The following is an 18664-nucleotide window of genomic DNA, read 5'->3' as shown; positions in this document are numbered from 1 at the left end:
CCTCCTAGTTTTGTGTCATCCGCGAATTTAGATATATTAACTTCGATGTCCTCATCTAGATCGTTGATGTAGATGGTAAATAGCTGAGGCCCAAGGACTGATCCTTGTGGCACTCCACTAGTCACATCCCACCAATCTGAAAAGGACCCGTTTATCCCTACTCTTTGTTTCCTACCCGTTAACCATTCCCCAATCCACGTTAATATGCTCCCCCCAATTCCATGGGCCCTTATCTTTTGGACTAACCTTTTATGCGGCACCTTATCGAATGCCTTCTGGAAGTCCAAATAGACCACATCCACTGATTCACCCTTATCTAGTTTACTGGAAATATCCTCAAAAAACTCTATGAGATTTGTCAAACATGACTTCCCTTTTGTAAAGCCATGTTGACTTTGCCTAATTATATTGTGCTCCCTAAATACCGCACTACCACATCCTTAATCAATGATTCTAAAATTTTTCCTATCACTGATGTGAGACTAACTGGCCTATAGTTCCCCATCTTTTCCTTTCCACCTTTTTTAAATAGTGGTGTGACATTTGCGATCTTCCAATCCATGGGGACTGTTCCAGAATCCAAGGAATTTTGGAAGATCAGACATAAGGCCTCCACTATCTCATAAGCTACCTCTTTTAAAACCCTGGGATGCAAGCCATCCGGACCAGGGGATTTGTCACTTTTTAGTGCTAACAGTTTCCCTAGCACCAATTCTCTACTAATGAAAATTTCCCTAAGTTGCTCCCTGTCCTTATCCCCTTGGTGCATTTCTATTGTTGGCAGATTTGTGTCTTCTAGGGTGAAGACAGATGCCAAATACCCATTTAGGGACTCTGCCATGTCCTTATCCCCCATTACAACTTCTCCCGTCTCTGACTGAAGTGGACCTACATTTACCCTCACTAGCCTATTCCTCTTAGTATATTTGTAAAAACTTTTACAATCAGACTTAATGTTCCTAGCTAGCTTACCCTCATACTCCTTTTTCTTAGTTTTATTTTGCTGGTTTCTAAAACTCTCCCAATCTTCAGATTTGCTGCTTTTCTTGGCAGTTTTATAAGCCTTTTCTTTTAATTTGATGCTTTCCCTAACTGCTCTAGTTAGCCACGGATGAATTGCTTTCCCTGTGGTACTCTTATTCCGCAAGGGAATATGCGACCGCTGAGAATTTTGCACTACATCCTTAAATATTTGCCACTGTTGGTCTACATTTTTACCTCTTAATCTTATTCTCCAGTCTATTTTACCTAAATCTTTCCTCATACCTACAAAATTAGCCCTATTTAAATTCAGAATACTTGCCTCGGATTTAACTATATCCCTCTCTAACTTAATGCAGAATTCAATCATATTGTGATCACTCTGCCCTAGAGGATTCTTAATACCTACACTGCCAACTAGCCCTGTTTCGTTACACAAAGCAAGGTCAAGGATAGCCTAGTTGGTTCCTCAGCATGCTGCTCTCGAAAGTTATCTCTCATACACTCAATGAACTCTTCTTCTGACCTACTTTTGCCGATTTGGTTTTCCCAATCTATGTGGAGATTGAAATCACCCACTATTATCGCTTTACCTTTCCTACATGCTCCACTGATTTCTTGACTGATACCCTGTGCTACATTGTGATCGCTGTTTGGGGGTCTATAAACCACTCCCATTAATATTTTCTGCCTTTTATTATTTTTTATTTCCACCCATATTGTCTCGACCTCCTGGTCATCGGATTTCAGATCCCCCCCACCTCTTTTCCCACAGTGCCTATCTTTCCTGTAAACTGAGAACCCTGGAATATTTAACTCCCACCCTAGATCTCCTTGTAACCATGTTTCAGTGATGGCTACTAGATCATACCCATATGTGTCTATCTGCGCTTTTAATTCATCAGTTTTATTCTGAATGCTTCGCGCTTTCAGATATAAAATTTTTAATTTCCTACCATTTCCTCTACTCTCTGATTCCTTATCTACTTTGCCAAGATTCTTACCCCTAGTTAACATATTCCTATTATCTGGCATGCTATTCTGCACTATCATCTTTACTTTTTCTAATGCTAACTTATTGTCTTTACTTTTTCTAATGCTAACTCAGGAACTTCCTGCCTCAATCCCTCCCCCTTGTCCTTCTTTGCCTGTCTTCAGATTGCACCTGAAGACCTTCATCTTCAACTGTGCCAACCATCACCTCCCCTTTTTCCCATGCCACTATTCAAAAAGAGAAGAGAGTTTCTCCTTGGTCTCTTGGCTACAATCCTCATATAAAATTGTTCATTCACTCCATGGCTATTTATGGTACAAAATACACAGTATATCCTGCGAAGCACTTTGAGACACCTTGAAGATGTGATAAGGCACTATATCAAATCAAGGATTAATTAATTAAATTCTGTGCAGTCGCTCCACTTTCCAATATATCCCGTGAAGCGTTTTGAGATGTCCTCCTAACATGAAAGGCATTATCTATACCAATAAAATGACAATGTTTGTCTGTGCTTCACGAAGGATCTCATTAACCGATTGCCGTAGAGACATAATGTATACCTCATCGGAAAGGTCTTGCTTCTGGGAGTAAAATGGGCATAAGTGGAAGGAACAAAATAAAGAACACAGATGAAGCTAAGCCACGGCAATAACAACAAAATAAATTTCTAAAGCACCAAGTCCTCCCAAAAGGAGTCCTCCCAGATGAGTATAGATAAAGATGAAATGTGTGTCTGTCTGCGTGTCAATCTACAACAACAACAAACTTACATTTGTAAAGCACCTTTCACATCAGGAGGACATCTCAAGGCGCTGGATAGACAGAGTTACAGATCCGAGCTGAGAGTCGGGATGGGGGTGGGTGGAGGGGAGGGGGGGGGAAGCAGGGAGATCGAAAGCACGGTTGAAGAGGAGGGTCTTGAAAGTGGCAAGAGAGGGGGGCAAGGTGGAGGGGCTGCAGGATGGAGTTCCAGAAGGTGGGGCAGAATGGCGGAAGCCCTGTCAACCAATGGTGGGGCGAGCGAGGTGGGGGATGTGAAGCAGGCCAGAGCCCGCTGAGCGGAGGGATCGAACAGGATGGTAGAGGGAGGGCTTTGAAGGTGAGGACCAGGATCTTGAACTGTATCCTCTGTGTGATGGGAAGCCAGTGGAGTTGGGCGAGGATGGGGGTGATAGGGTTGCAGAGCCTAGTGCGGGAGAGGACACTGGCTCCAGATTTCTGGATGATATGCAGCATGTGGAGGGAGGAACTGGGGAGGCTGACAAGCAATGAGTTAGCAATCTACTTTCCTTATTGTATTCTTGGGTTGCAAGTATAGCTGCAATGGGCACAGCTGGTACCAAATATTGAAGGATATTACTCAATACGCTGAAGCATTCTATAAAGATCAGCTACTCCCACACTCAGTAAGCCTCACAGGCAGAGACAATGAGTCAATTCCCTGGTTTAATTGGCTTCCAGCACCAGTTAGGCCCAGCGTCTTGGGACGTCATCCCGACTTGAAAGCTGCTATATAAATATAATTTTGTATTGTATTGTTAGTGCTGTTTTCATCATGTGTTTGGGAATCACTACTTGCAGATTGTTACATTGAAAGTAAACATACGACTTCCATTTTAAACAAACCTATTCCCCTCCCTTTTCACCCCCTGACCCCAGCTCGGGTCTGAAATGCTGTGCTCTGACCAGCGCCTTGGGACATCCTCCCGACGTGAAAGCCACTATACAAATGTAATCTTGTTGTTGTTGTATTGTCCATAAGGCTGACATTCTCCCTGTGTTAATTGTGCTGGCAGGAGAATAGCATCATCTGCAATGTGTAAATGCATAATTAAAAAACATCACACATATCACTTTACTCTGATGAAATATTTTTGATATGAATCTGTAGGCTTTGAAACCACAAATATTACAAATTATATCAAAGCTGTAATTATGAAGCAAATAGATGATGTAATTGGCAATGATAATATAATAATTCAACCAAAGATTGAATATGGTCCAAACTATCTATAGCTTGAATTCTATTATTATCATTATTATCTTGTTTCAACATTGCGAGCACAATAGAAAATGCACATTATCTTCAGTATTTTCCAGTCCTGTACCTTTCTGTGTTCCTTTGTTTGTCCTTTAGATGATGTTAAACCGAGATCCCATTTGCTTGTTCAGGTGGATGTTAAAGTTCCCAAGGAACTATTCAGAGAAGAGAGATTCTCCCGGTGCCCTGGCCAACAATCCTTCAAATAAAATTGGTCAATTGTTTCTTGGCTGTTTGCCTACACAGTAAAATCCTGTGAAGCGCTTTGGAATGTCCTCCTGATGTGAACAGTGTTTTACCAAATGCAGGAATTATTGTTATTATTTGTCTTTTACTTTTTCACACGGCAACCTAGTTATAACACAGACTTGTGGGTTGGTCCAATATCTCAGAGGCGTGAATTAAGCATGGAAAAATGGTTGATATCCCAGTCATCTGGTTACCATTAACAGCTCTTCAAGCGGACTGCAAATGAGAACCATAGCAAGAAGCACTGCTGACATCAATTCCTTTGTCAAGTGATATCAACAGCACCTCCTGTGCACATGTGCAACACAAGGGAAATGATATCAGTGGCAACCTGATAACCTGGAAGTCAACCATTTTTTAGTGGAGGAATCCTTCTCCTCTGCACTGTGCGTCCAGTTAGCACAGGTCATAAGGACATAAGAATTAGGAGCAGGAGTAGGCCATTCGGCCCCTCGAGCCTGCCCCGCCATTCGATAAGATCATGGCTGATCTTGGTGTCCATTGTTTACTAATGATATAAGTGAGACCACGTTATTTGGGCTTTGGGCACGTTATAATGGAGTGACTGTGTATTTTATTGAACTGCCATGTCATTAAACCTAGGATTTTTCAATTTATTTGTGAATCATGATCAACAATGGTTAATTTTTGTATTATTATACAATGTTATTCCCTCCCCCCCCCACACACACACCTGTCAAATTCAAAATAATTGCTTTTTGTTGGAAAATAATCTCCCAGCAAGGGCAAAAGGTCTGACAGTGCTGGGAAGTGGAATTATTACATCATTAAAACAACAAAAACTCCTGAGACATCAGATGCTAAAATATGCACAGTAGAGATTGCATGGTTTTAGGAATTTGCATTCAATCTCTCTCTGGTTGTGGTTCTGCCAGTGGGTGACTGTGTGTGTGTATAGAGGAATGTATTGCAAATGGCATAATGCTTTAAAATGTTCCCTTTAGCTCAGGCAATCCTAATCTATTTAGACACAGCATGCAAACCCATTTATCAGACAGACACTTCAAAGCAAATTCTCCCATTCGCAGGATTGACTAGTTATTCAGTGATTACAAATTGAATATAATTATATTGTGTAATGATGTGAGTACCAGCAATGTGCCTTTTTGCTGGTAGGTAGCTGCTTGCCATTGAGACAAAGAGAGATTTGTTGTTATTCGTCTTCAACTCTGAATTATTTACTGAGCACTATTGCTTCCACCCTCACTAACAAGTAAAGATTCTACTGTCAGTGTGCAAGATCTCCTCTGTGCTAGTCTATGGGATGGAATTAAAATATCACAATGACTGCATGCCCTGTAAAAACTGCATTGATTCATAGGTTCCTATCTCTATATTTCAGTAATTCGGATACATTTTTAATTTACACTAACTTGGCTCAGTCAATAATATTTTCCTATCTAGGTCAGAAGGCTAAATCCCCCAGATTTGACTTCATTATCTAGGCTGTCACTAATAATAATAACTATAAAATTCCTTGCATTTGATATAGCTCCTTATTACGTTGTCGAGACATCTCGAAAGTTCTTCACAGAATATATTATAAAGTGAATCGACTATATATTTTGTGGGTGAAACACAGCAGCAAATTGCGCATAGCAGTCGTGGATTAAATGACAAAATTATTATTTTATTTATTTTTTGCAGTGACTATTACCCCTAGAAAAGTGATCCGCCAATTATAATAATAATAATAATCCTTACATTTGATATAGTGCTTTTCACGTCTTCTCGACGTCTCAAAGCGCTTCACAGAATAGATTGTAAAGTGAATTGACCATATATTTGTGGGCGAAACACGGCAGCCAATTGCACACAGCAGTGTCCCACAAACAGTCGCGGATTGAAAATAACCAATTTATTATTGTTTTGTTTTGGAGGGATTATTATTAGGCGTGTGGAGTAAGGAAACTTGCCCATGGTTTCACCCGCCTATGAATCAAACCTGGGTCCTCTCGCTTGCGAGGCAAGTGCTCTAATCAATACACTAACAGGACTCCACAAATGTCTTCATCTTAAAGAATGGTTGAGGCAGACAGCTCAAAAAGTGGTAAAAAGGTTAGAAATAATCTTGAATATTAATGTATCTGCTGTATTCACAGTCCCTTGAAGCCTTAAACAAAAACGAGACAACAAACAGAGCAGGAAAGCTGAGCCACTAATGTTTCTTTACTTTTCCGTTCAAAATTAGGGAGGCTATTGCATTTCTATGAGGCGGTTGTTTTAACTAGAAATTTAAATATTTTATTTTAAACCTTTGCTGACATTGTCTCTGCTGTATCAAATGTAATTCCTTATTGTGCTTTGCCCTTGAATGCTTATGTGGCTGCTACTTTTCATTGTTTTGCTTCAGGCTTCAACAGCTTATCAGCGACTGCATATGTGTCATTGCTTTTTAGTGTGTGTCAAGATAACATGTTGTGGCTCCCAGCCAGCAGCTAGAGCAATTAATCATTATATTCAAACATCGCTGACACTGAATCGGTTACAATGAAAATGCGGAAGAAACATGCTTACAGAAGCAAAATTCAAAGGCACCGAAGCCAAGACCGACCCAAAGACAAATAATCGCTGAACTAGCATTTTTCATCTCAATCAGTCAAAAGTCTGGATATAAGCGTCACTCAGTTAATGCCTCTGGACGCCTTCATTTTGTACAGAATTGAATGGACAGGGCAAGAGGTGCAAGATTTTTAATCTTGCTAAAATGTATTGTTCAACGTACAGGTTGTTTAGGACAGGTCCACTGTGGAGTTCGAAACAATCTAAGGAAGTGAGAAAGAGACCAAAAATTGACAATGTCTGCATTATTATAAAAAACAGGAAAATCAATATAAATAGTTTGTGGTCTACATAAAACAAAGTGGTTAATATCAATATTTTGTGGTTAATGTAATAATCTATGGTTATTATGAATGTTCTATAGTTAAAAATAAACATTCTGTGGTTTATATCAATATTTTATGGTTAAAGTAGCATTTCATGCTGAGCTGTGTTATTCACCAGGAAGCTCGCATGGAGTTCTGGGTATCCACTGTCCACCTAGTGAGGGCTCAAATCTGTGCCTGTCAGATGTTAAATCTTCAATATTCAATTTTTTATATTTAAAGCAGTATATTCTGTGAAGCGTTTTGAAACGTTTAGAAGATGTGCAAAGTGCTATATCAAATGCAAGGATTATTATTAGTTGTAGTAGCAGTAGTATTTATAATGACCAAATTATCAAAAAAAATTGTCACTCAATCCTTTTCTTTATGATTCGATGATGATGAGCAGTTGTGTTGGGACTTCAGATTAAAGACGTCCTCTTGATTTCCATGATTTATTCTGTTTACCAAGTTGTTTCTGTTTCTGTCAAATCTTGCGGATAATTTTTTCTGAAGCCACAGCTTTGAGCTACCACAGCAGCTCCTGGGCCCAGCTGACATCCTGTAGCTCAGTGGTTAGAGCACTCGCAAGCAAGAGACTTGGTTTGAATACCAGCAGGGTGAAACCTTGGGCAAGTTTCCTTACTCCATCTTGCCCCCTCCATCCCCACTTTCAAATCCCGCCTAAAGACTTTCCTTTTTGATCATGCTTACGCCTCCCTCGCCCCCTCCCCTGGCTGGGGGTCAGACTATGCGGCATTAAGGGCGCTATATAAATGCAAGTTGTTGTTGTTGCTGCTCATGCAATGCACTCTAAATATCACAGTATATGGATTGTGCTTACCCTTTTCTCTCATTTTACCTGACAAAACTCACTCCTAGCCACTTAGAGAAATACAGTAATTGTTAGCGTCCCTGCTAACAATGTCCTGGGATTCCAGAGTTGAAGGTTTCACCTTCTAAGAATATCTAAGCTTTGTTTTATTGCTCTTTCCTCATTTCCTCCATCATTGATGGCCGAATATTCAGCCACTGTCCTCTCACTCCTCGAAACTCTCACCAAAATTCTCTTCACCTTGTGCCTATTCTCTCTCTCTGCCTTCAAAACTCCTTAAAAATGTAACTCTTTGACATGCCTTTGATTGTGGAGTCCTATAGCATAGTGGTTGGTGCGCTCGCCTCACCTGGGTTCGATTCCCGGGCGAGGTAAAACCTTAGGCAAGTTCCTTACTCCTCACCTCTTTGGTTAACTAGCATTAAGTAGGAACCCAGTTGTTAGTTAGTTGGTGCATCACTTTCCTTCAAAAAAATAATTTCATCACTCAATCCACAACTGCTTGTGGGACATTGCTGTGTGCAATTGGCTGCTGCGTTTAATCCACAAAATATACAGTCAATTCACTTTACAGTATATTCTGTGAAGCGCTTTGAGACTCAAAGACGTGTTAAGGCATTATGTTAAATGCAAGGATTATTATGATTATCATTATTATTTTTATTCCAGAGCACTGATGATGACCAACCAGTCAACCTGGCTCAGGAGTGCCAATCACTCAGGAATTCTTCCCACTCAGCTCCTGTTAACTCGGCAAGCCAAAGTCCTAACCGGTAGGGTGGTCCCAGCGAGATAAGCAGATGTGCTTGTCCAACAATGGTCTCAATTAGGAACATCAAGAGTCCTTAATAACAATCGAATTCAAGATCCTCATCCTCACCTACAAGGCCATTCACGGCCTTGCACCCTCCTACCTCTCCGAACTACTATCCCCCCACGTACCTACCTGTACCCTCCATTCCTCTGGCTCCGGTCTGCTCCACATCCCCCGCCCTAACCGCCCTACCATCGGTGGCCTGGCTTTCAGCCTCTCAGCCCTTAGGCTCTGGAACAACAACAACAACAAGATTGCATTTATAGAGTGCCTTTCACGTCGGGAGGACGTCCCAAGGCGCTGTACAGTTGGGTCAGGACCCGAGCAGGGGGGAAATGGTCCGGGTGAGGGGAGGGAAGGGAGGGAGCGAGGATGGGGTAGAGAGTCGAGAGGGGAGCTGAAGGCATGGTTCCAGAACTCCATCCCCCAGTGCCTTCGCCTTGCTTCCTCCCTTTCCTCCTTCAAGGCCGGTCTCAAGACCTTTCTCTTTGACCGTGCCTTCAGCTCTCCTCTCTACCCCCTCCTTGCTCCCTCCCCTCCTCGCTTGCTCCCTCCCTTCCCTCCACTCACCCTGACCATTTCCCCCCTGCTCGGGTCCCGACCCAACTGTTCAGCGCCTTGGGACGTCCTCCCGGCGTGAAAGGCACTCTATAAATGCAATCTTGTTGTTGTTGTTGTTGTTGTTAATTATGGGCGTCGATGTGGGGTACTTAGAAAATCATAACATGATAAGGCAGAGTCAACATGGCTTTATAAAAGGGAAATAATGTTTAACAAGTTTTTTTGAGGATGTAACTAGCAGGTTAGATAGGGGGGAACCAGTAAATGTGGTGTATTTGGATTTCCAGAAGACATTTGACAAGGTGCTACATAAAAAGCTGTTGCATAAGATTAGACCCCATGGAATTAAAGGTAATATATTAGCATGGAAGAAAACACAGAGTAGGGATAAATGGTTCCTTCTCAGATTGGCAGGATGTGACTAGTGGAGTGCCACAAAGGATCAGTACGTGGGCTTCAATTATTTACAGTCTATATTAATGATTTAGATGAGGAAATAGAACTTAACATATCTAAATATGTGAACAATACAAAGATACATGGGAGAGTAAGCTGTGAGGATGACACACGAAGAATGCAAAGGGAAATAGACAGGCTAGGTGAGTGGGCAAGAAGGTGGTAGATGGAGTATAACGTGGGGAAGTATGAAGTTATTCACCTCGGTAGTAAAAATAGAAAAGGGGATTATTTTCTAGAGGGGGAGAGACTAGGCAGTGTTAGTGTTCAGAGGGATTTGGGTGTCCTTATACACCAGTCACAAAAAGTTAGTATGCAGGTACAGCAAACAACTAGGAAGGCTAATGGCATGTTGGGTTCATTGCAAAAGGGTTAGAGTACAAGAGTAGGGAAGTTTTGCTGCAGTTGTGTAAGGCCTTGGTGAGACTACACCTAGAATATTGTGTGCGTTTTGATCTCCTTATTTAAGAAAGGACATACTCGCCTTAGAGGGGGTGCAGCGTAGATTCACTAGGTTGGTTCCTGAGATAAGGGGGTTGACCTATGAGGATAGATTTGAGTAAACTAGGCCTATATTCTCTAGAATATAGAAGATTTAGAGGTGATCTTATAGAACCCTATAAGATTCTTAAGGGTCTTGACAGGGAAGTCTAGAAGACGTGAAAAGTGCTATAACAAATGCAAGGATTATTATTATTATAAGATGTTATTAAGGCAATAGCACAGATTTATTTTTAGATTTAGGGAAACCTAACTATGTTCCTCAATGATAAAATTCAATGTTTCTTATATCAGAAAGTTAGCATCACAGAGAAAGTTAATATCAAGCAGTGACAATTTAAACAATTATCTTACACTCTAATTTGTAAACACTGGAACAAAGCTTTGCAGATGTTTGAAATGGCCATTGTTTCACTGACTGCATGAAGTTCCATTCACACTAAGATGTGAACAAGACAAGTGTAGTTACAGAAATGTTACTATAAACAAAAAATAATGGTAGGGTTGGGATACCTCCTACTTCCCCACCCTACCCTCCCAACCACCATCAATTGAATCATTCTTTGAAGTTTATATATTTGAAGTTCAATGGACAAAGGATTACTATCTAGGAATGATTCACTAAGTTCAAAGAATAAGAGTAGAATTTGCTGGGTGCAAACCAGTCTATGGAAGTACTTATGTGTCAGGGAAGAAAATCATCTGAGAGCAGGTCTGTGTGTTGGAGGTGTGTAAGAGAGAGAGAAAGAAAGAGAGAGAGTTGGACAGGAGGCAACAACAACAAATTAGAACTGTAAAGTACCTTTCACATTGGGAGGACGTCCCAAGGTGCTGGACAGTCAGGGATTTTGACACAAGAATGTGGTTGGGATCAGGGCTGGTGGAGGGCAGGGAGTGTAGGGGTAGGATGGTGACCGAATGCATGGTCGAAGAGGAGGGTTTTGAGATGTGCTTTGAAGGAGGCAGGGGAGAGAGCAAGACAAAGGGACTGGGGGACGGAGTTCCAAAGGGTGGGCCTGAAGACCTGACCACCGATGGTGGGGCGAGCCGGGCGGGGGATGTGGAGCAGGCCAGAGCCTGCTGAACGAAGGAAGCAGACAGGTTGATATGGGGTTAGCAGATCACAGAGGGCCTTGAAAGCGAGTATTAGAATTTTGAACTTTATCCTCTGGGGGATGGGGAGCCAGTGGAGCCGGCGAGGGTGGGAGTGGTGGGGTCACGGAGTCTGGTGTGGGTAAGGACATGAGCTGCTGAGTTTTTGATGATCTGCAGCTTGTGGAGGGAAGAGTTGGGAAGGTCAACAAGCAGGGAGTTGGTGTAGTCGAGCCCAAATGTAATAAATGCATGAATGAGGGTTTCAGCGGCCTGAGGGGAAAGGCAGTGGTGGAGGTTGGCGATGTTGCGGAGGTGGGGGATGGCAGAGTGGATCATGGCATGGATGTGGGGTAGAAAGGACAGTTGAGGGTCAAAACAGTCACCAAGGTTTCAGATATGCTTAGTAAGGCAGAGTGTGCGTCCTTGGATGGTGGTGCTGTCAGTGCCTGAGGTGAGGAGGCGCTGACGGGAGCCAATCGGAAGGACCTCAGTCTTGATGACATTCAGCTGTAGAAAGTTAGCTCTCATCCAGGACTTGATGTCTGACAGACATTCTGTCAGGACAGCAGTGATCCTGGAGTCAAGAGTGGAGGCAGAGAAATAGATTTGGGTGTCATCCACATACATGTGGTAGTTGACCTGCAGATGATTTCACCAAGAGGGAGCATTAGATATTGAAGAAGAGGGAACAAAGGACAGAGCCCTTAGACAGACAAGTTAGTTTGCTCCAAGAAGAACTTGCTGTTGAAAGTATATTTGTGAAACTGGTAACTTCTATAGTTAGCTTTATGTTTTCGGTACTTGTATTCTTTAACTCAATTTTTTACATTCTGTGTCGTGCACATGGTATCTTATTCTTAGTGGATCTCTAAATTATTAAAATTGCAAAGTGAAACTACTGCTGTTAGACTATTGGTACTAATTGAAATCATATATATAAGACGGAGAACTGAAATGCTGATGTGCGAATTATCCATTTAGGGTCGGTCTGGGATTGTAGATAGTACTTGTGAGAAAGCAGCATATGCTTCACAAGCTGAAGAGGAGTGACATTGGGTGTAGCTGAATTAGGAGCCCTCTTGATGTCAGCAGGCTGTGGAGGGCATTTGATAAAGCTGAAGCCAGACAAATATAATAAAATCCTGACATAACCTGAGAACTAATTCTATAAAAAATAAATGTGTGGGGGATCAGATAGCACCAAGCTGCCACCAAGTATTTAATTCCCAGCTCAGAGACTCCGATAATTGGATTCTTCACCAATGTAATGTGATCCTATAGCTCTGAACTGCACTAGTGTGGATGTCATCCAGACGTGCTGAGACTGAGCTCTTAGGAGAACGAGCATGGATGAATGGTGAGTCTGATGGGACAGAATTTCCAAGTCCACAGGAAAGTTGCATAATTGTTCTAGAGGACAATTGTTCTAAAGAACTTCAGAATCTAATAAAAGAAAGGTTCTGGATAAGAGAAGTTCATATCCAAAAGGGACAAGATTAAGAAGACTTGCATTTATGGAGAACTTTTCAAGTAAGAACATCTCAATGTCCTTTTGAGTGACATTCGGAATCACGGAGCAAGGAGGAAAGTAGAGAATTTGAGACGTTTCAAACCACTTCACAGAATATATTTTAAAGTGAATTGACTGCGTATTTTGTGGGTGAAACATGGCAGCCAATTGCGCACAGCAGTGTCCCACCCACAGTCGTGGATTGAGTGATCAAATTATTATTTTTTGGGGCTTGACTACACCAACTCCCTGCTTGTTGGCCTTCCATTTGACTAACAACCAGGTTGCCGGGCGAGGCAAAACCTTAGGCAAGTTCCTTACTCCACAAGCCTCTGTTTACCTTAATGTTAGGTAAACAGAGGCTCGTGGAGTAAGGAACTTGCCTAAGGTTTTGCCTCGCCCGGGAATCGAATCTGGGGCCTCTCGCTGGTGAGGGGAGCGCACTCACCACTATGCTACAGGACTCCACAATCAAAGGCATGTCAAAGAGTTACATTTTTAAGGAGTTTTGAAGGCAGAGAGAGAGAATAGGCACAAGGTGAAGGGAATTTTGGAGAAAGTTTCGGGGAGAGGGAGGATAGTAAGAGGGTAGGAGGAATTTTGTCAGGTAAAAGTGAGAGAAAAGGGCAAGCACAATCCATATACCATGATATTGGGAGTGCATTGGATGTGCAACAACAACAACTTGCATTTATATAGCGCCCTTCACACCGTGTAGCGTCCCTGAGCGCTAAACAGTGGTGAAGTCTGACCCCGAGCCAGGGGAGAGGGAGGGGGAGATGACTGTAAACACAATCAAAAAGGAAGGACCTTTGGCGGGATTTGAAAGTGGGGCTGGAGGGGGCAAGGCAGAGGATTTGGGGGGAGAGAGTTCCAGAGCTTCGGGGCATAATGAGCTTTGCAGTGACTGAAAGCACGGCTACAGTTGGTGGAGTGGAGGGGGTGAGGGACGAACAGGAGGCCGGAGTAATATTGTATTACAAAACAATATTATTGTATTATTACAATATACAAGAAAAGCGCTTACTTGAATGTAAATTTTATTGCATTGTAACCCACAATTCTGAAATAAAAATGGACAGCACAATTTTAAATAAAAATAAAGCATTTAAAAAACCTGGCAAGTTCAGATCATCCTAACCATCATCGTCTCTTCCCCATTCCCTGTGCACTTTTTTTAATATCATTTTACTAATAATTCTCATACATTTACATCTTCTTTCTGTTCCCACTGCCTGTTTTGAAAGATTTCATTAGGAGTCGGTCTCTATTGAGGATTTTTCAGAAACTGTCGGTTTGTCTGAAATCTCTATAATTCTACTGTGACCAAGTGCTAAACCCAGAATACCAAAGTCTTCCATGGTAATACCATCTCATGTGCCTCTGGACAGAAAGTAAAGACGGAGAATTTTCAGACATCTTTGAAGGAAAAGGTGCACGATCTTGAGCATGAAATTGAAATTGAGACTTTTGCCTTTCTTGTTTAAGTGAGAGAGTAACATAACTCGCTTTTTACAGGACAACATTTACTGATACCAATAATGGGGATTAATTGTCAGGGTACACACTGTAAGAGATTCAGATGGAGATGACCAATACAGTTGTGTAATCCAAAGTTTCTTAAGTAAGTCACACAAGCTCCAATTGAAGACAATAGATAAGTAAAATCAATATTACCCAGACCCACTGGGAAGAAGTGCTGATCCTCTTCGTCGACTCCTTATTTCATAGTTACATCTTTCTTTTAAGTGTTTCTATCTCCACCTCCCGTTGTCACAGAGAATGAAGCCCCACCATTCACAAGCTTCCAGTGACCTTGCCCAGGCTCTTTTCCCATCGGAGAAGAACTGATAAGGGGAAAAACAGAGATGGGTAACTTTTGTTTTGGCAGCTTTCTCCAATAATCCAGCCTTGAACCTAGGCAGGTGTAGCCTTTTTTTTCTGTGATCCATTGTTCTTACATCTGTGCTTAAGGACCCGATTGCTCATTATTTCAGAGGAGTGAACACCTTCCCAGGAAAATATGGAACATAATCAGAAGCTACCCTCAACCGGTCCAGCAAAGCTACTTTTGACCCCTGCTAAGATAGTTATTAAATCAAACCGGCCTTATTAATGGATTATAGGTAGGTTACATTCTAAAAGTATATAGAGATTAATTAAAAAGCCTTAAAAAAACATTAAGCATCACAAATATAATCTTACAACACTAAATAAGAAGTAGTCTACTTAAGCATTTCCCGGAGATTTTTTTTTGCAAAGGGATTAAACAGTCACCAATTTATGAGGTCAATCAAACATTTCTTAAGATTGTTACTCAACCTTATTCTGCTCAGAGTCAAAGGCCACATCTGAATACATTGGCCGGTATTTGGTGGTACTTTCTCTTTCCATCTTAGATGAAGCAGCTTGAGGCTGCATTGCCAGGCAAGAGCCCAGCAACTGATGCCAGGGCTGGTGATGAATACTATAACAATAATAAAAATCCTTGCATTTGGTGCAGCGTCTTTCACATCAGGAACGAATCAAAGCATTTCACAGGATCTACTGTAAAGGTGAGGGACTAATAATAATAATTCTTGCATTTGATATAGCGCTTTTCAAGTCGGGAGGACGTCCCAAAACGCTTCACAGAACACACTGTAAAGTGAATTGACTGTATATTTGTGGGCGAACGCGGCAGCCAATTGCGCACAGCAATGTCCCACAGACAGTCGTCGATTGAAAAATGAACAATTTATTATTCGTATTTTTTGGAGGGATTATTATTAGGCATGTGGAGTAAGGAAACTTGCTCAAGGTTTCGCTCTGCCTGGAATTGAACTCAGGTCTCTCACTTGCAAAGTGAGTGCTCTAACCACTGAGCTACAGGACTCCTATTTGTAAGTAAATATGGCAGTCAATTTGCACACAGAAATTTGCCACAGCCCCAAGTCAACAATATCAAACCACAGTGAAGTAATTCGAAGAAAACTATATTTATTCCTTTTACAAATTACCCAACACCAAACATTCCCTTCCACATGGGATAGTAGGAGGTTTTGTAAGTTGTTGCATTATTAAATGTTCCACGGTCAGGATGTTCAAACAGGGAGAGTTTGACATTGGTGTGTTTTTTCTTCTGCTGCGATGAAGTTACACTGCTCCTCCCTAGCTCAGCAATAGACCCCGTCCCTCAGAAGTGCTCTAGACATTATTCTGTGTGAAGGGCTAAATAAATGCAAGTCGTTGCTTTGCTGTAAAATAGTGAAATTCACTCGATAAAGTCAGACTGGTCGGTTCCCGACCAGAACATGACCAAATTCATTTGCGGTATTGAGCTCCCTGTGAGATGCGGTCTGTGGTTCTGAGCAAATATAATTTGAAAGACATTTTGTACAGTTTGAACCATAATGTGAAGTTACTTGGAGTTGAATTTGTGGATTAGATTAAGAACCCATTGCAGGTCGGGTTAACTAAATACAGATGCTCAAACAGTATTTCTATTTATACAATTAACCAAAGAAAACGACATGTGATTCTATAAACTTTTACTGAGAATTATATAGCTAAGAGCACCTGTATTCATCTGTACATGGTTGTCCCAAGCCACAATTTGCTCAAGTTGTTAACCCAATTCACAAATTAAACCCCACTGTGCTGAGATGGATGCTCCCTTTACAAACAAAACTAGATAATTTTGTTTCTGTATCCAAACTACACGCAGATCTGGACTGACATCAAGCAGTGCCCAGGAGTACAACACTCATCCAGTCCCTGAGCCACAAAATCCGGACCACTGCTGATGCCAGACAGCCTGACTCATCAATAGGATATGGAGGCCAGACCAGTCACTGAGAGCAGGGATTCTTCCCCCCTCCTGCAACCGAAAGCCCTTATGGGTAGTGTGGTCCTCGTTGGACAAGCAGTGGGGAAGCTTGCGAGTCAAGTGTTTTCAATGGAAGTTATGCAGTTTTAGCTGGCTAACCTCCAGCAGTACCCCAACACACACTCTGGGGTCATCAAGCCTCGTCTCTTGCCAGCCTGCACCTAATACTGTCTGGAATTAAGCAAACAGGGTGCCTCCCTCCAGAAAGAGAGCACATTTATAAATCAAGTTAAATCACAGCAGTTGTATGCAACATTAACATAATGAACTGAAAGGTGATGTTATCTGTGTCATGAAGGATGTCACTGATGTACAAATAACTTTGCTATTCCTGGTGGGGAATGTTAAGATCCAGCTTCCCCAGGTGTAGCACATACAAAGTATTTATTTAAACATTAATACGTTGAGGCCAATTCTCAAATATTTTCTTATCAGTGTATAAGATGTTTGAACAGTCACTGTATGTCCACTGTATATTCTGTAGTCCACTATTCAAAGCAAAGGGAGCCAAAGAGTTAAATAGACACAATGCACAATGGACCACTCCAAACATATGTTCAGACTTTATTAAACTGCCCGTCACAGATTGTTGCTGTAGCAACGCTATTTACCAAGGTTCGTTTGGAACATTCTATAAAATCCAACTTTACTCATATTTTTTTACACACACACACAGGAAATAATTACATTTTATCACAATCTTTGTAGGAAGAGGCTGTTGCCACTAGATGCACATTTTCACTTTTCCCGCAGATTTTATTTTTTTTAAAAACAGTGTTTTGCAATTTCCTTTTTTTTAAAAAAGAAAAACAGCTTAAAAGCTATTCTAAACGTAATTAAAAGTGCAAGAAAACCAGAAGAAGCTATTTACAATTCAAGGTTGACCCCTGTTTGGTTTTGTGTGTGTGTGCACACGCTGTGGAGTACGCTGTGTTAATAATGCGCTCCTAACCGTACATCTAATATGAAAAGCAAGTAGTGACTTTCATGGTGACTTGCCAAAGTTCAGTAACTGTGTTAATGTTTGGGATGAGGTCCTGTTTCTGAATTTGAGACAGGTAAGTTTCCAGTTACAAAAGGCTTTTTAATCACCAACAGGAAGCAACTGGGTTCCCAAACATTTATTTCTATTCAGTGGCACATTGGTGCTTGAATTCCTTTAAGGCATTTTCGTGGGCATCTAATGATCTGCTCTTCACCCACCAACATCAAATGATCAGCTCAAACTTCTCTATAAAAGGGCCGCTGTCATTGCTTTTGTGAAAAAGGATTTGGCAAGTCTTTTTCTCATTTATGAACAGACACACAGACCCATAACTGTGTTAAAATGTATCATTACATCATTTATGATAGATAGGATTTTTCAATTTTTTTTAAATGGATACAGAATTTTCTTTTTAATTACTTATTTTTTCCAGTTGTCCTGGGTCAATATCATGGTAATTTATTAAAAGTGCATTTTGTTCCTCACACTAAATTTTCTCCTCTCCTGAAGGTGTTTGACTCCTCTGTCAGCTTACTGGTTTCATGGATATCAGCTGCCCTCAATATCTCACCCGAGTGCCAATTAATATAGAAAAATGTGCAATTCCTTACACTGAATGTCAGTGGGTTAGTTGACTGGGGCGGGGGAAGGTTATCCATATCAAAACTAATTCCAAATCAGTCCTTTCTTGAAATCTACAAAAATGCATTTCCAGTAAATGTGGTTGGGGTGGGGGAGAAAAGGGTCACAGGGTCACAAATGGGTAGTCTGATAGTTTTCCCCTTTCCTAAACCAAGGCACTGAGCCCATTTACATCTGCCCTTCCTGCAGTGTCAATTGATATACTAAAAGTGCAATTTTAGACAAGTTTAGAGTTTGGCTT

This window comes from Callorhinchus milii, unplaced genomic scaffold (assembly GCF_018977255.1).
Source record: "Callorhinchus milii isolate IMCB2004 unplaced genomic scaffold, IMCB_Cmil_1.0 Scaffold1, whole genome shotgun sequence".
Classification (NCBI taxonomy): domain Eukaryota; kingdom Metazoa; phylum Chordata; class Chondrichthyes; order Chimaeriformes; family Callorhinchidae; genus Callorhinchus; species Callorhinchus milii.
Note: the sequence above shows the minus strand (reverse complement) of the source record.